The sequence below is a fragment of the Conger conger genome, chromosome 19, assembly GCF_963514075.1.
Source record: "Conger conger chromosome 19, fConCon1.1, whole genome shotgun sequence".
Lineage (NCBI taxonomy): Eukaryota > Metazoa > Chordata > Actinopteri > Anguilliformes > Congridae > Conger > Conger conger.
Genome location: NC_083778.1, coordinates 13980947 through 13994957, shown reverse-complemented (window position 1 = coordinate 13994957; position 14011 = coordinate 13980947). Strand labels below are relative to the sequence as shown.

Sequence of the window (14011 nt, the reverse complement as noted above, 5' to 3'; positions counted from 1 at the left end):
CCCGATTGGCTCTTTTGCGATGCCATTGTTATGGCGAAGAGATCGGGCGCGTTGCCGAACAACGTCGGAATCACGTGAGGTGGCGAAACCAGCGGTCTCTCATGCACAACTCGGGTATATAACGAGGACGCGGCAGGACGCTCTTCCTTTTCCTGCGGAGTCAGGTTCACTGAGTGGTGAGTCTTTATCGCGAGCAGTTTTCTTGATTGCATTGCATTTCATTTAATTTCATTTCATGTCAGTGTAGAAAAACATAGATAAAGACAAAGTTTAAGTTAAAGTTAAAGTTAAAATGGTCGCAGATTGAAAGAAAGAAACACAATGAATGTAGAATCTCACTAAGCCTGAGGTGCATTTTCACAGATTTGTATGCTGGCTATGAATAGAAATACTTTTTGGTCTCTTATTTTACAGGGTACCACCAAAGTGTAAGAGGTGGGGGAGACCACTCCCGCCCCCACCCTCAAACTCAAGTATGGCGAAGTCATCTGCCAGGTTTTCCCCGTGAAAACCAACGGTACACTTGTAAGTTTACCTCTGTTTAAGTGCATACTACGATATGTTGTGTATGTGCCAGAGAAACTAGATATTGCTGAAACTAGTACACGTTGTGCACTACAATATTCTCAGGGTGTGAGACGATGTATTTTAAAGTGCTATGTCATAACTGTGAAATCCCATTTAAAATATTATATTTAAATACTAGAAGCCTGATTAGTGTGTACCTTGGTTTAAAGGTACAATATGTAAGATTTTTGTGTCAAAACATTGTTACAAGACGATTGTAAATCCCTTATTATTGAGAAAGGCTCACTAACATGTTGACTCACCCTCTACCTGTGTTTATAGTGCTTAAATTCGGGTTTCAAAGTGTGCATTTGTGGTGCCGTCAAATGTATCAAAACATTGTACAACTGTACAGCAATTAAAGCTCATTGGTTGAAAAATGGTTCCAACTGCCACAGCCAATGGCATTCTGGGTGATTATTCTGATTGTTCGTGTCACTGCCCAAATTTCAGCTCCGTGAAGCTAGCAACAATTAGACTTCCTGTACAGAAGTTCCGGTCTCAACTTCCTGTGGTTTTCCGTCAAAATAAGCTGAGTAACGTTAAATAATGAGAACATAGTTACCGCGTTTTCTGCGCTTCCTCAAATAATTACCATTGTTTAAATTCATTGCTGATACAACTTAGAAAAGTCAGCGAGCAACTAGCTTGCTATTTGAGTAGTTACTATAATGTAGGCCAAGCATAAATTGCTTGACACTGTCGGTTCAATAACGGCTCATTTTCATACCTGCTTACAGTTTGAAAATGTTCTGCCCAATTTGAAGGGGCAGACATTAAATCTATGTATAATATCTATAAAATGATACATTTATTATCTAAAATCATGTTCCCAGCAATTGTTGCTGTATTTACAGTGTGGTAAGGGCATGCAATGCCATTAACTGTCAATTCACGAGCAGCTCATTTGCATAGCCCATAAGTGAAAAACTATAAATTGTTACCAAATGAAAGTGGTTATACATTTACTCTATAGACCCATATCTTTAATATTCTACAGTATTTTCTGTGAAATCATGTTCCCAGCTATTGTTGCTGTGTTTCCAGTGTGGGGCGGCTATACGTTGCTATTGACTGTCAGTTACCACCCAGTTCATTTGCAAAGCTGATAACTCCAGACAAGCAATCACTGAAACTCTCTGTACTATTGCTTATTATTATCCAAGTGAAGACTACATATCTAGCTATAAAACAATACCAGTTTGTCATCAGTAGCAACAAGCAAATTAGCAATAGTTAGCTTGAAGTATTTACAAATATCCACTTACGATAAAATATAGGCAATACGAACATGACTTGTCTCTTTACATGTTCAATCATCCGTAAACCTGTATTTCTCGAACTGTAAATTGCAGTTGCATCATTTGTGGTAGACCATCATATCTTAGTTATATAGCCAGCTAGATACGCATCCAAATAACTTGCTCACAATATAGTTGGTTAGCTTCAGTGAAAACTATAAATAGTGTTGTGCAGCACACCAAAGTCAAGATCTGTTACCTGTTCGACGAACATTTTCGTACAAAAAGACGGCAGGCTCTGTTGCGTTTGTCACCGTCAGCTTTCCAAAACAGTGCACGAGAACACTGAACAGTATAATAACGATTTATTTTACGCGTTATATTAATAGACTGTGGGAGGCATAAACAGTGTTGTTGCAATTCCTCTCTTGACCGTTAGGAGTCCGAAATTACCTATTGTACCTTTAAATGAGTACTAATGGGACATAAATTGGCACCTTGTAACTGTATGCGAGATTTATGAATGCCTGCATTGTAACTGACTGACATTTTGACTGATTGACATTTTCAGGAGGAAAACAGTTACTGCCAAGGGTAACGACTGGAGTCTCTAACCCAAACTGAGGGGTGGTCTGACACCCTTCCTGTGCTCGTGAGCGAACACGATGACATCACCGCCCCCCACCTCGAGAGCAGTTACAGTAACATCACAGGCCCGCTCCAGGGAGAGGGGCGACGACGTCAAAATGTTTAATTTCGACGTTGTTTCCCCTACCCATGGAATGAGCACAGCGATGTCACGGTTGCTACCTCGGCAGTAGGGATAGTGATGTCATCGCGCCTGCCCACGAATCGCGGGCGGGGTCGTCAGTGCCCCCCCCAGTCAGGGCGAAGCGACGCCAGGGCGCAGCGTCGGTGAAGAAGAACATTCACTGACCTTGAAGCACACAGCACTGCAGCACGGACGCGAAATTCTATGAAACTCTACAAAACTATGAAACTATGAAACGCTATGAAACTCTACTCTATGAAATTCGACGAAACTATCCCCTGGTAAGGGGATAGTTTCTTAGTCTGCGTTGCTTGGTTAGGTGTGACAAGGGAACCTGTTGAAACTATCCTTGTCAAGTATACTATGTCTGCACTGAAGAGAGAGAGAAAATGTATTCATGGCTTACCATTCATTATGCGTTCTGCCAGGTTTGGCAGATGTATTCTCGAATGTAATAAAAGTGCAGATGAAATACACTGCTGTTGATGTGTACTTCCTTGTGTATGTATTGGGCCTAAGGCTAAGGCTGGACATAACTAAGGTGTGGTTGAGACTCAGAAACTGTGACCGAATCCTGACGTTGCTATGGTTTCACCTGGGGCGGGGGTTAGCCAGTGGGACCACCACAATCACTCTGGACATACCGCACATGAGCATATGCAAAACTAACAACACAAACCGTGATTGGTGCAAGACAAACACCATGACCAATCACTGGCCACGTTTGACTGACTGATTTACCATGAGCTAAAGGGTTTAGCATGTGCTACAGGTCTCTGTAAATCAGGCCCTAACGGTGTCCGTCTGATTATGAGTGACTGCGTATGGAGGCAGTGAAGGATGGTGTCAGCAGGGCATATTCTGGAATATGTAACGGCCATTTTGTGAAGGAAAGCAAGCATTTCGAATTTTTCAGAAAACCCAAAAGTTGGGGACAAAAACACTAAATAGATGCACACACTCTCCGCTTGCCTTTATCCTGTTGTCTGGAGCTACACTGCCACAATACTGAAACATTCGCGAGGAAACTCTTAAGTTAAACACGAGCAGCTGCAAAAAATCAAGCAAATACATTTTGTGCACCTGGAGTCCGGAACCATGGCGTCACGTTTTCATTTTCAAAAATGAGCAGAGGAAGTTCTGTTTTTCATGGTGAAATTTCCCAGAGTCCTCCTGTTCCCCCCGGAACGGAAATCAAGTATCATAACAGCTTGACAGAATAGTAACGCTGAAATTTCTGTCCTTGTATTTTCTTGGTTACCAGCAGAGGGAGATATTAGCATCATAGCCAGGTTTTTTTCACATGTATTTTTTACAGTAAGATTTGTGCTCAGTGAAATATCACAAGGTAACATCACATTAAAATGGCAGTTTTTGTTTTTTTTTACTCCAATGATCAGAATATCTGTCAATCTAATAAACACATTGCCTTGTTAATGTCAGTGGAGAAGGGCGAGACTGGTCACAGCTGACAGGAAGGTGACAGTAATGCAAATAAGCACACATCACAGCAGTGGTATGCAGAAGAGCATCTCTGAAAACACAAGGCATCAAACCTGTAAGTGGATAGGCTACACCAGTAGAAGAAAAAATAAAATAAAATGAAGAGCATAAAGTGCAAAGTGAGGTTAAGTACAAATTTGTGTGGGCAACAGAACTTCTGGGGTGAAGTCAACCTTACGAAGACACCCTGCTTCGAGAGCAGAGACCTCAAAGATGGTAAAATTAGCTGACTTTACCACAGGCCATCAAGTGTTTCATCACCTTTATTCTGCAATAAAAGAAAGTCAGAAAAGCCAAGCAGCACTGTGAAGGAGAAACAAAACTCACCCGGAAGGAAGTTTCCACAGGCCTGGAATCGGAAAGTCTCTTGGCACCATTGCTGCAGCCTGCAGTAACGAAACTACTTTGTGCAAAGGAGAAATGAAAGTGTGGATAGGAATGCTGAATGTTCAGTTCCCTGAGTGCAAGTTCTTCCTCCACAGAAGGAGGGTAAGAATGACATCACAGATCTCTGAAGGTATAAAATACACCAGCACCTGTTGCTCTGTCCTTTTTTCCTTGCCGAGGAACACAATGGTAAGTGCAAACAATTATTACAAGATGTCTATTGCACTGTAAATCGTCTAGATAATGGCAAATACAATATCTACTTAAATTGCCCAAACACAGATAATAATAATGCCACAAATGTACAATGTTAATGATAACAATGATTTGCTCTGGGTCCTTAATTATTTGAAAAGTACATGTTCTGTGGTTATGTACAACCATTAAAAATAGATACACAAAGTGTACACAAAGTGTTTAAATAAAAGATGTTAAAAATGCAAGTGGTTAAATGCAAGTGGTCGTAAAAGAAAATTCAATTCTCAAACTAATTTCAAAATATTGCTTCACCATTCTTTATTTTTTATTTTTTCAGTATTAGAGGTAGCGTTATGTCCCTGGGGGCTGGGAATTGTAGTCTTTCAGTATTAGAGGTAGTGTTATGTTCCTGGGGGCTGGGAATTGTAGTTTTTCAGCTGCCTTTTTAATTATGTTGAAATCCTGAGAATGCTCTGTCTCTAGAATTTGCAGAGAATGGTGCAAAAAAACAAAAAAACATCCAGTGAGCAGCAGTTCTGTTAATGACAGAGGTCAGATGAGAAGGGCCAGACTGGTCAAAGCTGACAGGAAGGTGTCAGTCACGCAAATAACCATGCATTACAACAATGATATTCAGAAGAGCATCTCTGAACACACAGCACATCAAAACTCTTCAGTGGAAAGGCTACAGCAGCAGAAGACCAATAAGTAAAAAAAAAAAAAAAGTAAAATAAAGACCTAATAAAGTGCTCACTGAGTGTATGTAGTATATTGCATTGATCACCCCAGGAACTGAAACTTTTCACTTTCACTGAAACACACTTTTTCCACAGGAGGAGGAGGAGGAAGAGGAGGGAGATAAGTTGCTGTCGAACTGAAAGGACACGAATCCGATCTGCTACCACGGGCAGATCAATGATCCTTTTTTCCCCCATTACCCCTGGATTCTGAGGGCAGGGAAAAGGACATCGAAAAGCATGGACCCGGGGTGACTACACAACCAATCCCTACTGTTTTTACAAAAGGGACCCAGACTCACGCAGGCTCACTGTGGTGAGTGGCCGAACACACGAGGAAGAACAAGAACTGAAGTGGACTACAATGTCGCTTTGGGAGAGCTGTTATTAATGATTCAGTTCATGAAGTTCATGTCACAATAATGTGAGCATATATATTCTCAACGGAAGTTCTGGTCAAGGGCATCATATCAGAAATAGATAATGAGCCAAGAAGATTATTAAAACTCTAGCTGATTTGAAAAAATACATAAAATATCTAAGCTTTTGGGTATTTCCAAATGGCGATGCAATAATCACTGTGAACCCCTATTCATGTAACATGGGAAACATGAGATATATAAAAGATGTGTATGTATTCAAAGCTATTGAGTAAAGATAATCAATGTTGAGGTTGGTAGGACAAATATATATTCTGTGACTATTTCACGGTAAATATCACCAAAGTGAAATGTTTATCTACTTGGTTCTGTGGGTCAAGGACCATGGGTAAAATAAATGTTTTTGTTCCCCCCCCCCCCCCCCCCCCCCCCATTTCTGTCCTGTTGTGGTTTATTTAAATGGCTGTCATATATGACAAAAATCTGTTTTGCTATAATTTTTGCACATTTGCTATTATTTACAAAAGCTATTATGAGCAGCTATTGATTATTTACAATAAGATATTGAACAGAATAAATTCAGGTATGGCATCTTGGTGACAACAGCAGTGTCTCCTCTTAGTGTTTAACCTCTTAAGTATCGCCCACTTTTCTTCACGCAACCTTGAAAATTACATAGCCAAAATTAAATGGCTACTATTCTTGAACCCTTTTGACTACAGGCATAATCCCGGTGTCATCTGAAAGGTCACCCTTTGGGTTTTATTGTCAAAGAGTCCATTTCTAAAAATTTTACTAAAACAAAGTTACAGAAGCTCAAACACAGTAGAAGTGAAAGATCTTTTTCTGACTGTAAATATTTTCTAATCCACAATAAGATCCGCACAGCCTTTGGGCCCTTGAGCAAGGCCCTTAACCCTGCATTGCTCCAGGGGAGGATTGTCTCCTGCTTAGTCTAATCAACTGTACGTCGCTCTGGATAAGAGCGTCTGCCAAATGCCATTGATGTGACCAACAAAAAGTGAATTCTGAAAATCTGTGCTTCATGTTTGGACATATTGCTGGAAGCAAATTCATTTTCATTTGTTTATTTTGTCCGCACACCCGATTTTAACATTTTGGATATGTCTGATATCCGGAACAAGCAGTGAGGTCACGTTGACCACACTTCCGTTTTCTCAGCCCAGACCACACCGATGACGCTCATCATTGCTTTTTAAGTCAAGTGAAGGCATAGGCCTCTGACGCAATGAAGAAATTTTTCTATCCGGGTTGGGAATTTAAAGGGCAGGTTTAAGCCCGGTGGCACGGATGGTGCAGTGGGTAGCACTGCCGCCTCACAGCAAGGAGGTCCTGGGTTCGAATCCCCGTCGGCCGGGGCCTCTCTGTGCGGAGTTTGCATGTTCTCCCCGTGTCTGCGTGGGTTTCTTGTACGTCGCTCTGGATAAGAGCGTCTGCCAAATGCCAATAATGTAATGTAATGTTTCCTCCGGGTACTCCGGTTTCCTCCCACAGTCCATGGACATGGAGGTTAGGCTGATTGGAGAGTCTAAATTGCCTGTAGGTATGAGTGTGTGAGTGAATGGTGTGTGTGCCCTGGGATGGACTGGCGACCTGTCCAGGGTGTATTCCTGCCTTTCGCCCAATGTATGCTGGGATAGGCTCCAGCCCCCCTGTGACCCTGTTCAGGATAAGCGGGTTAAGATAATGGATGGATGGATGTTTAAGCCCCTAAGGCAGGGATAGTCAAATCTGGCTCTGGAGTCCAAATCCAGCCACAGCTTGCACAGACCGCCTTCACACCTGACTCCCAGGTGAAGGGAGGGTGTGACACCAGCTGCTCTCAGCCCTCCAGGATCATGATTTAAATAACGCACATTTACTTGTTAAACATTTACTTGTTGACATTTTATTTTTTAGTTGTCCAAATCAAGTATCATAACAGCTTGACAGAATAGTAACACTGAGATTTCTGTCCTTGTATTTTCTTGGTTACCAGCAGAGGGAGATATTTGCATCATAGCCAGGTTTTTTTCACATGTATTTTTTTACAGTAAGATTTGTGCTCAGTGAAATATCACATGGTAGTATCACATTAAAATGGCAGTTTTTGTTTTTTTTACTCCAATGATCAGAATATCTGTCAATCTAATAAACACATTGCCTTGTTAATGTCAGTGGAGAAGGGCGAGACTGGTCAAAACTGACAGGAAGGTGACAGTAACACAAATAAGCACACATTACAACAGTGGTATGCAGAAGAGCATCTCTGAACACACAAGGCATCAAACCTGTAATTGGATAGGCTACACCAGTAGAAGAAAAAATAATAATAATAAGGTGCATAAAGTGCAGAGTGAGGTTAAGTACAAATGTGTGTGGGCAACAGAACTTCTGGGGTGGGTGAAGTCAACCTTACGAAGACACCCTGCTTTGAGAGCAGAGACCTCAAAGATGGTCAAATTAGCTGACTTTACCATTTACATTTTTACATTTTAGTCATTTGGCAGACGCTTTTAATCCAAAGCGACTTACAAATGCATAGGTTCTACCATAAGTCAGAGCATCACATCCAGAAACTAGCAAAATACACAGGAAATGCTGTTCTAAACATAGTTGTCATCAGAATTTTTTTTTTTTTTTTTTTTTTGGGGGGGGGGGGGGGGGGTTAGACAAGGATAGGGATATCAGAAAGGAGGGGCAGGGGAAATCAGGAGGGAGGACTAAGGTAGAGTTTGAAAAGGTGGGTTTTGAGTCTGCGTCGAAATAGGGGGAGGGATTCTGCTGTTCTGACAGTGGTAGGCAGGTCATTCCACCACTGAGGAACCAGAACGTGAACGTGCAGCTCGACCGCCAGGTGCACGTAGAAAGGGAACCGTAAGGCGACCAGAGCTGGCAGACCGGAGTGGTCTAGCTGGGGAGTAGGGAGTGATCAGGGATTGTATGTAAGGTGGGGCAGTCCCCTTAGCAGCCTGAAATGCCAACACTAGGGCCTTGAAACGGATGCGTGCGGCAATGGGAAGCCAGTGGAGGCCAATGAGAAGCGGGGTGACATGAGCCAACCTGGGCTGATTGGTGATCAGGCGGGCTGCAGCATTCTGGACCAGCTGGAGGGGCTTGATGGCACACGCTGGGAGACCGGCTAGGAGGGAGTTGCAGTAATCCAGGCGGGAAATGACGAGCGCCTGGACTAGGAGCTGGGTGGCTTTCTCAGTCAGGAGATGACGGATACGGCGTATATTATACAGGAAGAACCTGCAGGTTCTGGCAGTGGAGGATACTTGTGGAGCCAGGGTGAGGCAGTTATCAAGAGTCACCCCAAGATTCTTTGCCGTACGGGAGGAGGAAACTACAAAGTCCTCAACAGTCAACGAGAGGTCGATTGACGGAGAGGACTTAGCAGGGATGTAGAGAAGCTCAGTTTTGGCAAGGTTGAGCTTCAGGTGATGGGAAGTCATCCACGCAGAGATATCAGCCAAGCAGGCAGAGATCTGTGTGGTGATTTGGGTGTCGGGGGGGAAGGAAATGAAGAGTTGGGTGTCATCAGCATAGGAGTGATAAGAAAAGCCGTGGGAAGAGATAACAGAACCAAGAGACATGGTGTATAGCGAGAAGAGGAGAGGCCCAAGAACCGAGCCCTGCGGGACTCCAGTTCGTAGGGGTTGAGGGTCGGAGACTGCGCCCCTCCAAGTCACCTGGTAGGAGCGACCAGAGAGGTAGGAGGAAAACCAAGCGAGTGCAGAACCTGTGACACCCATCCCAGACAGCGATGAGAGCAGAATCTCATGGTTGACTGTATCGAAGGTGGCTGACAGGTCGAGGAAGATGAGGACAGAGGAGAGGGATTTTGCTTTAGCAGAGTGGAGTGCCTCAGTGACCGCGAGCAGGGCGGTTTCAGTGGAGTGGCCACTCTTGAAGCCAGACTGGTTGGGGTCATGGAGATTGTTGTGGAGAAGATAAGTGGACAGTTGGGAACAGACCGCCCGTTCCAGGGTTTTAGCGAGAAAGGGAAGAAGAGAGACAGGCCGGTAGTTGTTCAGGGCAGAGGGGTCAAGAGTAGGTTTTTTGAGGAGGGGAGTGACTCTGGCCCTCTTCAGGGAAGAGGGCATGGTGCCGGAAGAGAGGGAGGTGTTGATTAGAGAGGAGAGAAAAGGGAGAATGTCCTCAGATATAGATTGTAGGAGGGGAGAGGGGATGGGGTCAAGAGGACAGGTGGTTGGGCGGTGGGAAGTAAGGAGTTTCAGTGTGTTGGCGTCAGAGAGGGGAGAAAAGGAGGTTAGGGAGTTGGGGAGGGTAGGAGGGTCAGCAGGGGTGGAGGGTTGGGAGAAGGAATTGCGAATAGCATCGACCTTCTTTTCAAAGAAGGAGACAAAGTCATCAGATGTGAGTGATGAGGGGGGTGGTGGGGGAGGGGGGGCCAGAAGAGAGGAGAAAGTTGAAAACAGTTTGCGGGGATTAGAGGCGGCCGCGTTAATTTTCGAGTGAAAGAAGGAAGATTTAGCTAGAGAGACAGAGGAATGGAAAGATGATAAGAGGGCATGAAGGAAGCTATATCACTGGGGAGACAAGACCTTTTCCATTTTCTCTCCGCCGCCCGCAGTTCGGTTCGGACAGCTCGTAGAGCATCAGAAAGCCAAGGACTGGGAGGGGAGGCCCGAGCTAGTTTGGTGGTGAGGGGACACAGAGAGTCAAAGGAAGATGAGAGGGAGGACATGAGAGTTGTAGCCGCATCATCGGGAGACAGTCGAGAGAAAGACTCCGCAGATGGTAGGGAGGAGAGGATTGTAGATGAGAGGGTGGAGGAAGACAGGTGGCGTAGGTTCCGTCGACAGGTGACAGTGGATGGTGGGAGAGATGGATGGGTGTTAGAGGAGAGTGGAAGAGAGAAAGAGATGAAGGAGTGGTCAGATATATGGAGTGGTGTTACAGAGAGGTTGGTTGTTGTGCAGCTCCTTGTGAAGATGAGGTCAAGAAGGTTGCCTGCTTTGTGGGTGGGAGGGGAAAGAGTGAGGGTAAGGTCAAAAGAAGAGAGGAGGGAGATTAAGGTAGACTGGGTGGACTCTGAGTTGAGGTTGAAGTCACCCAGGAGGATCAGGGGGGTGTCATTGACAGGTGAGGAGCTGAGGAGGATGTCCATCTCATCCAAAAAGTTTCCCAGAGGACCCGGGGGGCGATAAACAACAATAACAAACAGTTTGCACGGCAGAGTAACAGAAACCGCATGAAATTCAAAAGAGGAGCAGGAGAGGGATGAGGAGAAGACACTAGATCTCCATGAGGATGAGATTAGGAGACCTGTGCCACCTCCTCTGCCAGAGGATCTGGGTGTGTGGGAAAAAGAGAAGGCAGAGGAAAGGGCAGCCGGGGTGGCCGTGTTCTCTGGAGAGAGCCACGTTTCAGTTAAAGCAAGAAAGTCAAGGTTGAGGTGGGAGGCATAGGCAGATATGAAGTCTGCTTTCTGGACGGCGGACTGGCAGTTCCAGAGGCCACCAGCCACACAGAGATCAATACCAGGGGATCTGGGAGGGAAGATGAGGTTAGAGATATTCTGCCCAAGTTGGCGGGAGGCGAACCTCCTACCTGACTGGGACCTGGGGAGAGGAGAGAGGACAGGGATGGGAAGGAAACACATGGAGAGAACTAGGGAGGACAAGGGGAGTACTACACAGTGGAATGAGGGCAGGCAGCAAAAACAAAATCAAACATCAGGCTCTCGGACAGCCTCGATGGACACCCGTAGATAGACACCCTTGACTTTGTACACCTGCGACTTCGTACGCCGAGGCAAGTAGCCGAGGCTGCCGCACACAGCTGCCGCTGGTGCGCTACACAACTGCTTAAATAACACTGACGCCGAATACAGAAAATGCAACCAACCCACTGCAGAACAATAATGCACACTGAAGTGAGTTCAGGTGTGCCAGTACTAATAGCCTGAGCAGGGTGCAAAGTATTGGCTCCTCCTACAACAAAAGCTGTGGCCTGCCAGCCAGTAAAACAATAGCCTAACTTAATAGCCTAGCTTACCTGAGAGAAACAAACACCTAACCCAGTTTCACTGAATCTAAATAAACACCACTTGTAATAGCTAACAAACAAACAAGTACACAACAGAACACTATAATGACAACTAAACTGAATTTAGAATCAGCAAGCAAACAAATAGTACTTAACTAATCCAGGAGAAAATGCAACCAACCCACTGCAGAACAATAATGCACACTGGCCACAGGCCATCCAGTGTTTCTTCACCTTTATTCTGCAATAAAAGAAAGTCAGAAAAGCCAAGCAGCACTGTGAAGGAGAAACGAAACTCACCCGGAAGGAAGTTTCCACAGGCCTGGAATCGGAAAGTCTCTTGGCACCATTGCTGCAGCCTGCAGTAACGAAACTACTTTGTGCAAAGGAGAAATGAAAGTGTGGAGAGGAATGCTGAATGTTCAGTTCCCTGAGTGCAAGTTCTTCCTCCACAGAAGGAGGGTAAGAATGACATCACAGATCTCTGAAGGTATAAAATACACCAGCACCTGTTGCTCTGTCCTTTTTTCCTTGCCGAGGAACACAATGGTAAGTGCAAACAATTATTACAAGATGTAAATCTTCTAGATAATGGCAAATACAATATCTACTTAAATTGCCAAAACACAGATAATAATAATGCCACAAATGTACAATGTTAATGATCACAATGATTTGCTCTGGGTCCTTAATTATTTGAAAAGTACATGTTCTGTGTTTATGTAGAACTATTAAAAATAGATTTTGAGTACACAAAGTGTTTCAATAAAATATGTTAATAATGCAAGTGATCATAAAAGAAAATTCAATTCTCAAACTAATTTCAAAATATTGCTTCACCATTCTTTATTTTATTTCTTTTCAGTATTAGAGGTAGCGTTATGTCCCTGGGGGCTGGGAATTGTAGTTTTTCAGTATTAGAGGTAGTGTTATGTCCCTGGGGGCTGGGAATTGTAGTTTTTCAGCTGTCTTTCTAATTATGTTGAAATCCTGAGAATGTTCTGTCTCTAGAGTTTGCAGAGAATGGTGCAAAAACAAAAAACATCCAGTGAGCAGCAGTTCTGTTAATGACAGAGGTCAGATGAGAAGTGCCAGACTTGTCAAAGCTGACAGGAAGGTGTCAGTCACGCAAATAACCATGCATTACAACAATGATATGCAGAAGAGCATCTCTGAACACACAACACATCAAAACTCTAAAGGCTACAGCAGCAGAAGACCAATAAGTTAAAAAAAGTAAAATAAATACCTAATAAAGTGCTCACTGAGTGTATGTAGTATATTGCATTGATCACACATCCCCAGGAACTGAAACACACTTTTTCCACAGGTGGAGGACGAGGAGGAGTTGCTGTCGAACTGAAAGGACACTAATTCGATCTGCTCCCAGGGGCAGATCAATGATCCTTTTTCCCAATGACCCCTGAATTTTGAGGGCAGGGAAAAGGACATCGAAAAGCATGGACCCGGGGTGACTACACAACCAATCCCTTCTGTCCTGTTCGAAAAGGAAACAAATATCCTTCATCGTGACAAAATGGGATACAAAAGGGACCCAGACACCTTTGTGGTGACCTGCAGCTGATCCAGCAAAACAGCTGGTGATAGATTCAGGGCCGAACACACGAGGAAGAACAAGAACTGAAGTGGACTACAATGTCACTTTGGAGAGCTGTTATGAATTCAGTTCATGAAGTATGTGTCATAAGCATGTGAGCATATATATTCTCACCAGATAGTTCTGAAAGTTCTGGTCAAAGGCATCATATCAGAAATAGATAATGAGCCAAGAAGATTATTAAAACTCTAGCTGATTTGAAAAAAGACATAAAATACATAAAATACATAAGCTTTTGGGTATTTCCAAATGGTGATGCAACAATCACTGCAGGGAATTTAAAGCAATGGCGTTGTTGAACACAGACTCTACGGAGGGCTAAAAATGTTTGCCAAGACAATGTTTGCGCACCCCTTTTCTGTGTAATAATGTGCTGACATGTTAATGTAACATGGGAAACATGAGAAATATGAAAGATGTGTATGTATTCTAAGCTATTGAGTAAAGATAATCAACATTGAGGTTGGTAGGACAAATATATATTCTGTGACTACTTCACGGTAAATATCACCAAAGTGAAATGTTTATCTACTTGGTTCTGTGGGTCAAGACCCATGGGTAAAATAAATGTTTTTTTTTTTCTCCCATTT

General features: G+C 43.7%; 2 long non-coding RNA genes across 2 annotated transcripts; both read left to right on the top strand.

The window, feature by feature from the left end:
• Positions 1-20: 20 nt before the first annotated feature.
• On the top strand, positions 21-3056 carry LOC133119055 (uncharacterized). Its single transcript, XR_009706481.1, has 3 exons — positions 21-176; positions 415-525; positions 2380-3056. It is a non-coding gene; the product is annotated as an uncharacterized LOC133119055 (long non-coding RNA).
• A 1473-nt stretch (positions 3057-4529) lies between these two features.
• On the top strand, positions 4530-6183 carry LOC133119405 (uncharacterized). Its single transcript, XR_009706523.1, has 2 exons — positions 4530-4659; positions 5502-6183. It is a non-coding gene; the product is annotated as an uncharacterized LOC133119405 (long non-coding RNA).
• The last annotated feature ends 7828 nt before the right edge of the window (positions 6184-14011 follow it).